This window comes from Trematomus bernacchii, unplaced genomic scaffold (assembly GCF_902827165.1).
Source record: "Trematomus bernacchii unplaced genomic scaffold, fTreBer1.1, whole genome shotgun sequence".
In the NCBI taxonomy this organism is placed as follows: domain Eukaryota; kingdom Metazoa; phylum Chordata; class Actinopteri; order Perciformes; family Nototheniidae; genus Trematomus; species Trematomus bernacchii.
In genome coordinates this window covers 1,545,927-1,560,043 of record NW_022987786.1, presented here as the reverse complement: position 1 = coordinate 1,560,043, position 14,117 = coordinate 1,545,927, and positions in this window count along the sequence as shown.

Below are 14,117 nucleotides of genomic sequence, written 5' to 3'. Positions count from 1 at the left end.
TCATCTGTCAAAAAGATTCATCCATATTTTTCAGACTACCGTCTGCACGAAATCGGAAACCCAGTTTTTGGGTGCACTCAGAAAAAAAACCGCTGTTGCAAATCATGGAAGAATTAGGTTAAGACATTTAGTAGTACTGTTATAGCAGCAGTAGTACGTGTAAATAGTTTATGTTTAAGTCTGTGTGTACTGTGGTTTTTGTTACTGCAACGTGTAAATAGTTGATGTTTTAGGCTGTGTGTACTGTGGTTTTTGTTTAAATAAAAAAAAAATAAAAAAAACAATAACCTTGATGGTTCCCAGGGGCAGATAAAGTGCCACTTTCCATCAGCACCGGAGAGGCACTCTCCTTGGTGCTGAACCCTGTGATGAGCGCTCAAGTGTTGTCGGAGGAGGTGTAAGCCAGAGGAGGGTGAAAAAAAGTTAAAGTGTTTGAACCTCCAGCCCAGAAGGGGGGTGGTGGTGCCAATAAGAAGGCCGAATTTGGATGCTGATGGGCAGACATAAAAGCACCACAAAATCCACCCCCTTTAGGGTCACCAGGGGCACGAGAATACCCTCCACAGAAAGGGGGGTGGTGCCGTGAAGAAGGACGAATATGGATGCTGATGGGCGGACATAGAAGCACCATAAAAACCACCCCCCTTGTAGGGTCACCAGGGGCACGAGGTTCTGGTGGGTGTGAATACCTGTGTTTAGTCCGTGGGGGGAGTGCTTAACTGCGGGGGACCGGGGACTCACGGTGTGCAAGGTTATGGAGGTCCCACTGTTGGGGGCTGGTGCTGGAGGTCTCTAGTCCGTCCTTCGGGGCTCTGTGAGCGGGCAAAGAGAGGTGATTTTCCCCTGTTCTCTCCTGGAGGTGTGAAATAAACAGAGTCCCACTGTTGGGGGCTGGTGCTGGAGGTCTCTAGTCCGTCCTTCGGGGCTCTGTGAGCGGGCAAAGAGAGGTGATTTTCCCGGACTCTCTCCTGGAGGTGTGAAATAAACAGAGTCCCACTGTTAGGGACTGGTGCTGGAGGTCTCTAGTCCGTCCTTCGGGGCTCTGTGAGCGGGCAAAGAGAGGTGATTTTCCCGGACTCTCTCCTGGAGGTGTGAAATAAACAGAGTCCCACTGTTAGGGACTGGTGCTGGAGGTCTCTAGTCCGTCCTTCGGGGCTCTGTGAGCGGGCAAAGAGAGGTGATTTTCCCGGACTCTCTCCTGGAGGTGTGAAATAAACAGAGTCCCACTGTTAGGGACTGGTGCTGGAGGTCTCTAGTCCGTCCTTCGGGGCTCTGTGAGCGGGCAAAGAGAGGTGATTTTCCCGGACTCTCTCCTGGAGGTGCTACATTTTGTAAATAGCAGAATACCTCCATGGCGCATAACTGCACTTTACAAGCCAGGGAAGGTGCCTAATCCTGGGTATACATTTTGTAAATAGTGCAATACCTCCAGGGCGCATAACTGCACTTTACAAGCCAGGGAAGGTGCCTGAATCCTGGGGTAAACATTGTTTAATTGTTTAAGTGTTTTTAAATGTATGGAACAGTGTTTTGTCTCTTTCAAAACTCTCCCGTCATTGGCCGGATACATGGGGACGATTTTATATTGACTATGACCGTTAATATTCCAGTGAGACGAAGTACATCCGGTGACGGGAGTGATCCCATGTTAATTTTGTCCAAAAACCAGAGCATTCCCTCATCTCCTGACGGTCAGCAGGGAGGACAAACACAGGTTGGAGAGGAAATCACTCAAACACACAGGAATAGAGTTTGAAATGAGAAAGTCTTAAATCTGAAAGAACTTCAATACAATTCATATTTAATATATTTAAAATAAAAGTCAATTTTATTCTCTGAGATTAAGATGTGAAATCTCACAAGTGTTTTCAAGTTAATTCAGTCGATTAAAGTTGGAAACATTTTCTAACAAATCTAACAAAGCCCAATAACACATTCACATATCAAGCTGAAATCTACCTTCATATTTCCTCTGATTCTCATCAATCTGAAGTTCCTGTTTGAAGGAATGAGCTGCCAACACAATAAGTGGCGCTTTTCCACTGCAGCACGTAGCACGGTTTAAGCGGGCCGGGCCAAACCCACTAGGGGTAGTTCCGGCTCAGGGCGACTTTTTCACCTTTTTTCTGGCCCTCCAACAACCGGGCTGAATATGCTAAACTAGAGACGTAAACACTCTCGACGGCTGAATGGTCAGAGAGACGCGCTGGCTCGGGGGCTACCGTGATTTAATTGTAATACACGTTTCAAAATGATGCCGAAGTAACAACATACAAGTGATACAAGTCTGCAGACAGACGGCAGGCGAAAAACCTTTTAAAATGCTTGTTTTCTGAATGGAGATCGGATCGATCAGGCTAAACTAACGTTGTATATGCTCCGTCAGACATAAATAAAGCAGCGACTGTAATGTATGCTGTTTAACGGCTGGTTAACTGCTTATATGCTTAGCTTAGTTGCCTGAAGATTGTTATTTAAAATGTAACAATTAAACTGAAACAACAGTTAATAAACTTAAATTGTTTACCTGAAATAAAATGCTTAGGCTGCATTGATCTGTTCGATTACATGAACTGAAATTGACCTGTTTTAGTTTCTAAATTGAACCCAAATAAAAAAATAATATATATTTTAGCAGCTAAACTGAGAATAGATTGCTCTGTCTGCTTTGGGTTATTTGCCTGATTTCACATTTATACAAAATAAAGCAGATTCTGGTGGATTGTATCGTACATCACAGCTCTTAAATATTCTTTTTGGGGATCCATAATTGTACTTTATGTGACTTTATTAGATCTAAATGTACCGCTGCGCAGGGAGTCATCCTCCGGCAGATCTTCATCCAACATGAGGTCGTCATCGTCCAGATCACAAGATTCCAGGTTGTCCAAAACGTCCTGAAATAAAGAAAAATAGAGACTTGTATTTACTGTATTTTATTTATAAATGCGCTGTTCACCCAGCAGACACCAGAGGGCGCCAGAGGATTGAATAATGAAATCTGATGCAGAGCTCAGAGGTAAAGGAAGCTTTTCATTATTTAACTATGGACAGAAACTTGACCTGATCATCATTTCATTCTCGTAAATCATCAGTAATGTGTGAGATTATAATCCCAGAGTACATCAACGCCTCAGGTTTTCTTTCTTCTAAATGCATCCCTTTCATTTAGTAAACAAACATATCCATATGTGGGGTTTTCCTCTGAAATGCACATTTTTCAAGTTGTTTTCTAGTTGATCTGCTGTTGTGTGACAAGACAAATAAAAAGCTCAAATGGTTCAGTCTTAAATATTAGAATGATATCTTTCTATCTCTGAAAAGTCCAATATCTTTGGTGTTTCTCTCAACAAGAACCCATTAACCCTTTACTGGGGGAAACACCAGAGGGAATACAGAAACAGATTCCTACCTATTTCTGGTTATTAGAATAAAGATCATTAAACAAATGACAAGGCATTTACTAAAAGACAATAACTTAGTAAACTCACAATGGAAGAACTTAAATGAAATGTATGAAATGGAGAAACTCTGAGAATTAGAAACCAGATGCATATCTTTGAGGAAAGGTGGGAGAAATGGGTCGAGTATAGAAAAGTATAATGAAGATAATTCATGTTTACCTGAGTATTAATCATGTATTCATTCTTTTATTTGGAATATTATTATTACGATTATTTCTTTTCGTATATGTCATCTGTTATGTAGTTCATCACACACACACACACACACACACATACACAAACACACACACACACACACACACACACACACACACACACTCACACACACACACACACACACACACACACACACACAAACACACACACACACACACACACACACACACACACACAATCTATTTATAACCACACGAAGAACTCCCCCTCCTGCACAAGATGCACCTGGATTCCAAGGACACAGTAGATATTAATCTTTCTGATTGATGGTGTCAGTGGTTGAATTGAGTCATGATGGGAGTGTTGGCATCTCATTGGAGGGTTAGGGTGTGTAATGGGAATTATGATTATCAGAGAATTGAATGCTATGATGTTATTTAAAACTCCTGTAGTAAAACCAATACAAATTTATAAGATCTGAGTACTTCTACTTTCTAATTTTCTGTATGTATAACACATGTGGAATTCTTGACAATGAAGTTGACTTTGACTTGACTAAAGGGCCAAAGCATCACACTTCAAGTGCACCTCCACACAATATATAGTTAAATGCTATTCGGTAATATGATTTCCTTCATCCCCGTATAACTCTCTCATTGTCCCATACATCCTCGTTGTCATCAAGTAAGGAAAGAAACTCCGTACATCAAACTGCCTAATACTGTTGTTCTTCTGGGGATTTTATCGGCTCGGTATTCCCCTCCCGGATGATACTCCCGCACAACGAGGTCTAATCACCAAACACCATCACATTCATCTGTGTATTTCTCGGAAATACATATATATCGTTACATCAAAAACATGTCTCTACTGAATGAAATTGGAATTGGGGTTTGTATATATAAATGATTGTATGTATGGAACTATTAACATAGCTGTCCCTGTAAACCTGTGGAGTCTCACTCCACAGGTTTAATGTCTGGACGTAGCTTTAGCTCCACATTCACACTGTTCCATATGGCGCGTTCACACCGGAGTACTTTTCCCGCAATAGTTCATCAGAACTACGATATATTTGCGTTCACACCAAAAAGCCCCCGGAACTCAATTAGTTAATCAGAACCATTTTTACCCGCTTTTCAGTCCCTGCTAGAGAGCAGGGACTTTCGTGGGAGAAAAAGGTTCACGAGTGATTCTACAATTTAGGGTACATTCCATGTCCATTGATGTCCATTGATGATAATTATAATTATTCTAACTATTTTCTTCAAAAATATCATATTTTGCCTATTATTGGAAAGCATGTTATAATATCACACAAACATTATGTGCATCCTATGCTTTATTTACCTTGAAATGTGTCATGATGTTCTTAAATTGTCAGTTTTTGCTCTGTCCGTTTTTCAGTTGAGGGTGTCTTGGTTTCAAAATAATGAATAAAAACCATTAAAGTAAATAAAAAAAAGTATTCATTTATTTCAAAAGTCTAAATACTAAAGAATAATAACATCTTTTTAATTGATTTCCTCCTTTAAATAATTTAAATATCTTAATATATGAATGTCCGCAAAAGTTCTGTCAACTATGTTACTAACAGAACTCCCCCATTTAACTCAAAAATGGTTTGTCCCAATACCATGTCACCAGCATCACATGATGCCATGTTCCTCTTTGGCAGACATTTTGAACACACTGTGGTGACTGTCCTCTAATTTTTTACAATATTTTATGTATAATAGCACATGGTCAATTAATATACTCATTGACAATCAACAATGTTACGTACATTGTTATGGTTTACAATTGTTTAATGATTTTAATTCAATTATATGTTCAAATGTGATGTTAACCTGTTCAAGAAAATGACATGTGGTCATCCAAGCAAGGCCTACCATTGAAATGATGGGTCAAAATAGGGAAATTGTCAACTAGGTTACCTGTCAACTAAGTTACCCAGTACTGTAATAACTGTAGTAACAGTTATTACATTTATATCAAATAAAATAAAAAAATGTTTAAGCTTTGCAACCAGTGGATATGTTACACTGAGGAATATACTAACTTGAACCACTGATTGTTCTATTGAGAAAGAACACTTTCTTTGTACTGTTTTGTTGATGTGAAATGCACCCTAAATTATAGAATCACTCTCATATGTCTGATTGGCTGTGCGGAATGCAAACCACGCCCCGTAAAACTCTGAAAAGGTTTTGGGAGCCGCCATTGTTTTGTTTGCATTAAACTCAGTGCAGCGCACCAATGAAGAGATTACTTTTGTGAAAGCAGTTATTATAGCAACACTAAATAAATCATCGGAGCGGTGGAGTGATGAGGATGTGTCGGTGCGTCTGGCGATTTACTCGGAGGACGTGATCCAGAAGCTTCTACTGAAGGCAGTTTCCGTTGTTCAGCAAAGTTAGCCGACCTGGGAACCGTCCACAGCGCAAAGTCATGAAGGTAAAATAAACTACATGCACTGCACTGTTTTAATCTGCACAATACTGGTCTCAGATGTACTTTTATTTGCTCAGTAGATCGAGCTAGCCATGCTAGCTAATACTGTTAGCAGGCTGACTCCAAGCTCCAATGCCAGGCTGCGCGCCAGGTGGAGGTGTCGTGTTGGACAAACAAAATACCTTTCAGGCTGGGCTTCTGGCAGTGCTAAGCGAGCTGATTAAATCCAACAGGCCTTCAATAAAAAAAAAGAAAAACTTGTCGTCATTGATAAACTGTACAAAGACTTGTTGGGAGGCGTGTGGTGCAGTGGGTGAGTGCGTTGGTGTTCGGATCAGGGGAGCGCAGGTTCAAACCCCACTGCAGTCAGCATGTCGTTGTGTCCCTGGGCAAGACACCTCACCCCAAATTGCCTACACCTGGGACCGTTAATTTTGTATTATTGTGATTATATATATGCCACTGTTATTAATACTGACACTTCACTTTGCACTAAGGTGTGTCTGCTGCTGAGCCTACCTATTGTTAATATATATATATATATATATATATATATATATATATATATATATATATATATATATATTGTTTTGATACTACTGACACTTTCTTTTATATTGAAAATGTTAACTTCTATTTACATTAAAACGTTTAACTTGTATTTACATGCATACAACACACCTGGGACAGCGTGATGCCGTTATTGATATTGTCTTGAGTGTGCAATAAAAGAGAACCTACATGGCGATTAAACAGATCCTGTATCTTGCTTATTTCTCCTCTGACACTTTATCTTTACAGTGACCTGTGTAGCATCCTATACATCACATGTAAGTGATTATTCTGATACCACCATGTTTCATCGGTTATAAACTGGCGAAGCTTTATTTATTGTGTCCCACCCCAAATATGTGGCTTTGAAAAAGATCATTTCATTGTATTTCAAAATGGCGTCCATCAACACAAGCACTATTTATAGAAAGAGAAATGGTTAAGTTTGTAATTACCAGTGTTGTGAGTTCAATATTTTAATTAATTATAGTAAGGGAACATCTTAGGAGTTAGTGTAGTGAGTTTCAGAGCAGTGTAATCATTATTTGACCTAAAACTAAATGTTTTTATAAACATGACATCAGGATTTGCTAACTTTTGATTTCCCCCATTTTACACGACACAAATGGAGGCCACTATGGGCCACAACTAACACGTAGGTTTCTGTAGGGTTCATGGCAGACGGATGCAGTTGCTCTCAGGAGGATATATAATAAAGGTGTGTTAGCTGCTGAGCCTATTTACTGTGCATACGTGTGCATGTCGTCGTCCAATCCTTTTGTCAATCCTTCTTAACCGCCTTCGCTTCCGAATCAGCATTGCTATTGCATTTGACTGGTCGACGATCTGTATTTGTGTTTGCTTAAATAACTCAGACGAAGCTCATGTCTGAGGTCGGAAGGTAAACAGACGCCTCATATACAGCAGGTGGGCGTGGCAGTATACGCGGGAGGTTTTTCTTCTTCTTCTTCTCTCAGTTTTTGGCGGATTGCAACTTTAAGGTGCATACCGCCACCTACTGTACTCGCCGTGAAGTTGTTTGCGGCCTGCCAGTAAACCCAAAGCAGAAGAAGAAGAAGTGACGTCAGCGGCTTCATTTGCCTAATCCACCCCAAGGAACACATTTCGGTGTGAACGCGATCTGCTTTAGTTCTAAAAGAACTAAAAGAGTTCTCATGAGCTGAGTTCTCATTAACTATTGTGGGGAAAGTACTTGGTGTGAACGCGCCTATAGTCTCACTCCACAGGTTTAATGTCTGGACATAGCTTTAGCTCCACATTCACACTGTTCCATAGTCTCACTCCACAGGATAGGGTTAATGTCTGGACATGGCTTTAGCTCCACGTTCACACTGTTCCATAGTCTCACTATTTATATTTGTTATACTCATCCTCTGCACTTCTGCAGTTCTTTGTTTAATGAAGTCCCTATATAGTGTATTTTTCTTTTTGCAGGCATTTTGTAATCCCTTTGTGATCCATGGACAATGAATATATTTGTGTTTTCTGCTGTATTCTTTAATTGGGCAGTTGTTGTCATATAATGACCTACAAATCCTTAGAAAGGTTTCATAAGCAGTATCGATGTCTCTTTCTTGGTAACGTTTGTCCCAATTCTGTTCCAGCAATTCATTTGTCAGTGCGTTGATGGATTCCTCTGATCACATCCGTCTGTATCCTTTTTCTTTGTCTGGCTTATTTTTCCTGTAGTTGCTATCATAGACTGTGAACACTGGCAAGTGATCACTGATATCATTGATTAATAGCCCACTTACAGTAGTGTTTTCAATGTGATTGTTAAATATATTATCTATTAGGGTGGCACAATGGGATGTCACTCTACTGGGTCTAGTTATTTTCAGAAATAGGCTCAGACTATACATTGTATTGATAAATTCATCAGGAGTTTTGTGCTTGTTAGGATTAAGCAGGTTCATATTAAAATCTCCACATATGAAAATAGCTTTGTTATTTATTTTAGAAAACATGCCCTCCATCCAGTCTGTGAAAGTTTCAATGCTTGACCCTGGTGTAGGGGTGCATACCGGTTCCCGGTATTACCGAATTACCGGTTACTGGCGGCTACGGTATACCGTACCGAAATCAGATCCGGTTTTCGATACTTTTTTTTTTTTTTTTTTTTTTTTTTTTTTTATAATAGTGAGGCGTAATATCCTTAAACTCGCGCCCAAACCCTCGGAATTACGATGTCAATTTCGCCGTGAAACTCCGCAAATGAGTCACTTTAGAAAATCTAAAGTGTGGCTGCATATGACTGCCAGTCTGAAAGGTGGGGTCTTTAACCACTGCCAGTCTGAATGGTGGGGTCTGTAACCACTGCCAGTCTGAATGGTGGGGTCTGTAACCACTGCCAGTCTGAATGGTGGGGTCTGTAACCACTGCCAGTCTGAATGGTGGGGGTCTGTAACCACTGCCAGTCTGAATGGTGGGGTCTGTAACCACTGCCAGTCTGAATGGTGGGGTCTGTAACCACTGCCAGTCTGAATGGTGGGGTCTGTAACCACTGCCAGTCTGAATGGTGGGGTCTGTAACCACTGCCAGTCTGAATGGTGGGGTCTGTAACCACAGCCAGTCTGAATGGTGGGGTCTGTAACCACTGCCAGTCTGAATGGTGGGGTCTGTAACCACTGCCAGTCTGAATGGTGGGGTCTGTAACCACTGCCAGTCTGAATGGTGGGGTCTGTAACCACTGCAAGTCTGAATGGTGGGGTCTGTAACCACTGCCAGTCCTTTTCCTTGTAGATTTCAATCTTTGTATCTGAGCTCATATCCATCCAGCTCAAAGTCTATGTCCTTTTCGGTGTTGATCCAGGTTTCAGAAATAGCAATAATGTTGAATGGATTAGTACATTTATGTAAGTATTCTCTGATGTTGTTAACGTTTGCATACAGGCTTCTGCTATTAAAATGGATGATTGATAATTTGCCATTTTATTCGATGTTCTGGTTGTGTTGTTCATCAGTGTAGTAGTAACAGATGTTGTTGTTGACGAAAAAGTGATTGTCCGGATCAGTTTCATGTTCCAAGTCATGTAGCTTGTGATCAGTGTACTCAAATGTTTTTAGTTCCAATTGATCATTATCCTTTATCCTCTGAGTTATGTCCCTATTGACTTCAGATGTATATGAGCGGGTGTCGTCAGTGTGCGCCATGGCTTTGTGTGCGTGTTACCTCACAGTCCGGTGTATGATGATGATCACTGGTATCTGTCCCAATCCATGACGTTCCTGATGACCAGCACTTTTGCTTCCTCTGGTGTTCCATTTAGTTTAATCAATATTTTACAGTTTGAAGTCCAAGTGTTTTGAATTTTTCTCTGTTTCTTTAGGTAGCGCACTTTTCTAGCTATGTCAGCGTTGCACTTAGTTAAATTATCATTCATACAGACATCTGGGGCCTCATTTATAACGCCTTGCGTAGGATTGACGTGGGAACGTAGTACAAAGCAAAAAAATAGGTACAGAAATGTTCCGACATTTTCAGATTCACAAAACATTGCGTACCAGCGAGGGAAGTGCGTACCGGCACTTCCTACGCCTGTTTCCCTTTATAAATCAAAATCGACTCGTAACGCCCATATTTGCCTATAAATAGTCAAAGAAACGCCCATTCATTCATTCATTCATTCATTCATTCATTCATTCATTCATTCATTCATTCATTCTGACTGACTGCATGAAGAAGATCGCAGGAAATTACGATAGAACAGCTAAAAAAGACATCTCACACCGTGTCAGATTTTGGTTATTGTGGGGAGGTGGAGATAAATCATATTGTTTGGTGGATGCAGTTTGAACCAGAGTAGCAGCATGGAGGTCGGATCGTCACCAAAATAAATAAATAAGTGGTCCGAAAAAAGTTAATGACAAAAAAAATACACATAACCTTCCTCAGGCAGTGTGTTTGTCCCGGGGACAGGAGACACCCCCCTTGATGAGAAACTGTAAGAAATGATGGGGGAATCCCTCCGGAGTGTAGTCATGACGACTGGATCTGAATTATTGTGTTGTATTTGGTGGTTTGTGTTCCAGCTGTCGATCAGCAACTATATATCCATAATCCACCAGTTAAAGGAAATACAATGTGTTGTGTTATATTAGCTGTACAATTTACCACATATGGTGTTCTTAGTTTCCATACCTCCTGTGTTTTACGAGCGACTTATCAAGACTTGGCAAACGGCATAAAACACGATTAAACGTGATAGTATATAAAACCATGCTCGTATCTACAACCTATAGAAATGCAAAACGGCGTCAGTTTAGACGTAATTCTGTCCTCCTGCTTACCGCATCATTTATGAGAAAACATTTCATAACATGAACACAACATATTCGAGGTGGTTTTAAATAACATATCCGTATTTATTTATTTCTCCAAGTTATGATTTTGTGTGCACTGAGGAGTCTCAAACAGGCGTTTGTTTAATCATTTTAAGATTGGCTTTAATCAATGTTTGAAAATGAATTCTTCATATTTGATAAATGAGAGGTAACATTTTATTTATGGTATTATTTCCACATATTTCTCTCCATTCTTCCTTCTGCCAACGGTGTCGCAGTTTCTCGTCTCTCCCGTTGTTGTGCTTAGTGCGTACGTTAGAGTTTGCGTGGAGGACCGTACATTTTCCCGTCAAGTTAGTATTTTATAAATCGCAAAGATTGCGTAGAAACTGGCGCACGCCATTCTTTGAGCGTATATCCCTTTATAAATGAGGCCCCTGATCCTTTCAGCTTTCTTCCCTGTTTTAGCAGGTCTTGTGTTTTCTGTTCACAGACCTCAGTATGATAGCCGGATTGTCGCTGTCCTTCCGCCTGGGTAGAGGGTGACATGCCTCGATGTTATTGTCATTCTGAAATATAATTGTCACATAATGTAGTCAGAGTAATCAAGGAAGTACAACTCGGAAACCTACTTTCCATATTTGACATCAATACAGATCAAATGTGTAGCAGCTTGTTTCCCGACGTTGTGACGTTAAAAACAGAGATCCTTTTTACAGCAATTTGTGCACGTGTGATGTTGTGCACGTTACTGTTTCCCCAATACATACAACAAGCTGTGTTGACCTCATCCTGGCCTGTTGTCACTGTTCTAACTAGTCATATGTTAAGAAAGTGTTTAATATTATGTTATAGTTTAATTATGTTGTTTTGTGAAATCTAAATTAATATTAAACTTCCAAGGTTTTTGAACTGCAACACTTTCCCCATAAATACACAAGTTGCTAAGAGGATGTTTAGGACAATATTCTTATTCTTGAAACCTTTTATACACAAATCTACTTTTATACACAAATCTACGCATATTACTCTGTAGCTATGTCAGATTGACAATAAAGAACCTTGAACCTTGAACCTTGATATGACAGTGTTGATAAGTGCTGGGTATTTCATAATACACTTATTTCCTTATCAATAGGACCCCCCCCCCTCCTGTATTGCTTATCTAGATGCACCTAGCTTCTGAGGAAAAGGGTTGCACCTTTATTCCTTAATCTCCGCAGCAGAAGGGAGCGGCTTCCAGAGCGATAACTGCTGCTGCTTCTCAACGTGGGATTTAGTTTGCTCTTGTTGGGTTTTTGTAAATATCTTTTTTTGATTTCCCCAGTTCTTTCCACCAAAGCAAGTGATACTTAGCATGCACATTGGGTTTAGATTCACAAAGTAATGATACGTACAGCAGTTTCCATGTTCTCATAAGGGTTTTAATGCTTTACTCCTGTGTCTTGCTGTAAAGCGACCTTGGGTCCCCTGAAAGGCGCTCTATAAATCTAAGTTATTATTATTATTAATGATTTCAACAATTTAGCTTGTATGAGTAAGTATTGTGGGGAGTGGTGTTCACTGCACTCTGGTTAGAGTTCCCATACATTAACATTGTGTGCAGTTATTGTCTGGTATGAAGCGGGTAAACCTGTTGAACACCTGAGAGGTCAACATTTCCCAACTTCTCCCACTAAGGCAATGATGAAGAACTCTTAGCTTCTTGGTCGCTCTAAAGTTTGAAATGGCAACTTAATAATGTTCCGCCTTTGAAAAGAAATGTCAGCCAAGTACCCCCTGATCAGCGCAACAACTATTTGTTAGGGGCAAAATGCCTATACAAAGAGGCACAGTACAGCGCTGCACCATCAGAATCTGATTTATTAAAACAACAACATTAACTGAGAAACACTTAAATGCTACATTTCAAATGATTACAATCCATCACTACATTCATAGCAAACCAATTTTAACATCATGCAATAACACTAAGACGACATTAGTTACATTGAACTGATCTTTTTAATAAGTTGTACTTACAATGTAGTGAGAAACATGGGCTTGTGCTTCACTGAGGATCTTTGTCATTCTGACAGGGAGGCAAACTGCAGTTATTACACTTTGTGTTTTGAAATATGTGTAACTCTGTTCATATAAAACCCACACTGCTCAAACTTAGTTACTTTTCCTAAAATTGGTATATTTATTGATTTATTTCGGGGCATGGGGAATGAAGAGAAAAATATATATGAGCATTTATACCTGTAACCGCCAGACTGGATTTTGACCCCTCATATAAACATAGCCTATGGATAATGCTGCACTATACTTTGCGGCCACACCCAAAGCTTATTGTTTAGGTGTCCTTTTAAAAGCAGGCAGTCATATAATTAACTAGAACTAGCTAGATCTGATGGATTGATTTGGACATAAACGCGAGTGAAGTATACCCGTACGGGCGAGAGAGAGAGAAAGAGAGAGAGAGAGAGAGAGAGAGAGAGCTCTACCGGATCACAGCTGTGACGGACCGGTGAGCAGAGCAAAACACACACTAAGAGTAAGACCTAACACACTTAGCTATTTGAACTACTGTGGAACTAGCTATACTAGTTATACATATGCTTATTCTTTATTGTCCGGCAGTGGCGATTCTAGAGTCTGTGGGGGCCCTAGGGAACCAAACATTCACTGGGGGCCCCTCGAACCAGCCCCCCCCCCGGAGAAACTATTTGTTGCTTAGACTGAACTCGAAGGAAGCTCGACTGGAGAATTTAAAATCAATCAAAACAACTGTACATTAATGAAATACATTTGACATTTAGCTTGAGCTGGCTTTAATTGACTTTCTTCATGGTATTCAAATTGGGCTCAAGTAGAACCTTTACCCATGTGTTTAGCTAGTTCTGAAAGAAGAATCAACATTGTGCATAACAAGAGAAAGCACTATAACACCTCTATCAGCTGACGCCAGCAGGCAGGAGCAGGGAGACAAAGAGAGCACAGCAGACAAAGGTTGCAGGCTACTCTGAGAAATATAAAATACAAATCATATACTGGTTTATGTTTACCACATCATTCCACATTATGGTCTTTCATAGTTTTGATGTCTTCGGTATTAATCTACAATGTACAAAATAATCTAAATAAATCAAAACCTTCGAATGAGAAGCTGTGTCCAAACTTTTGACTGGTACTGAGTGTGTG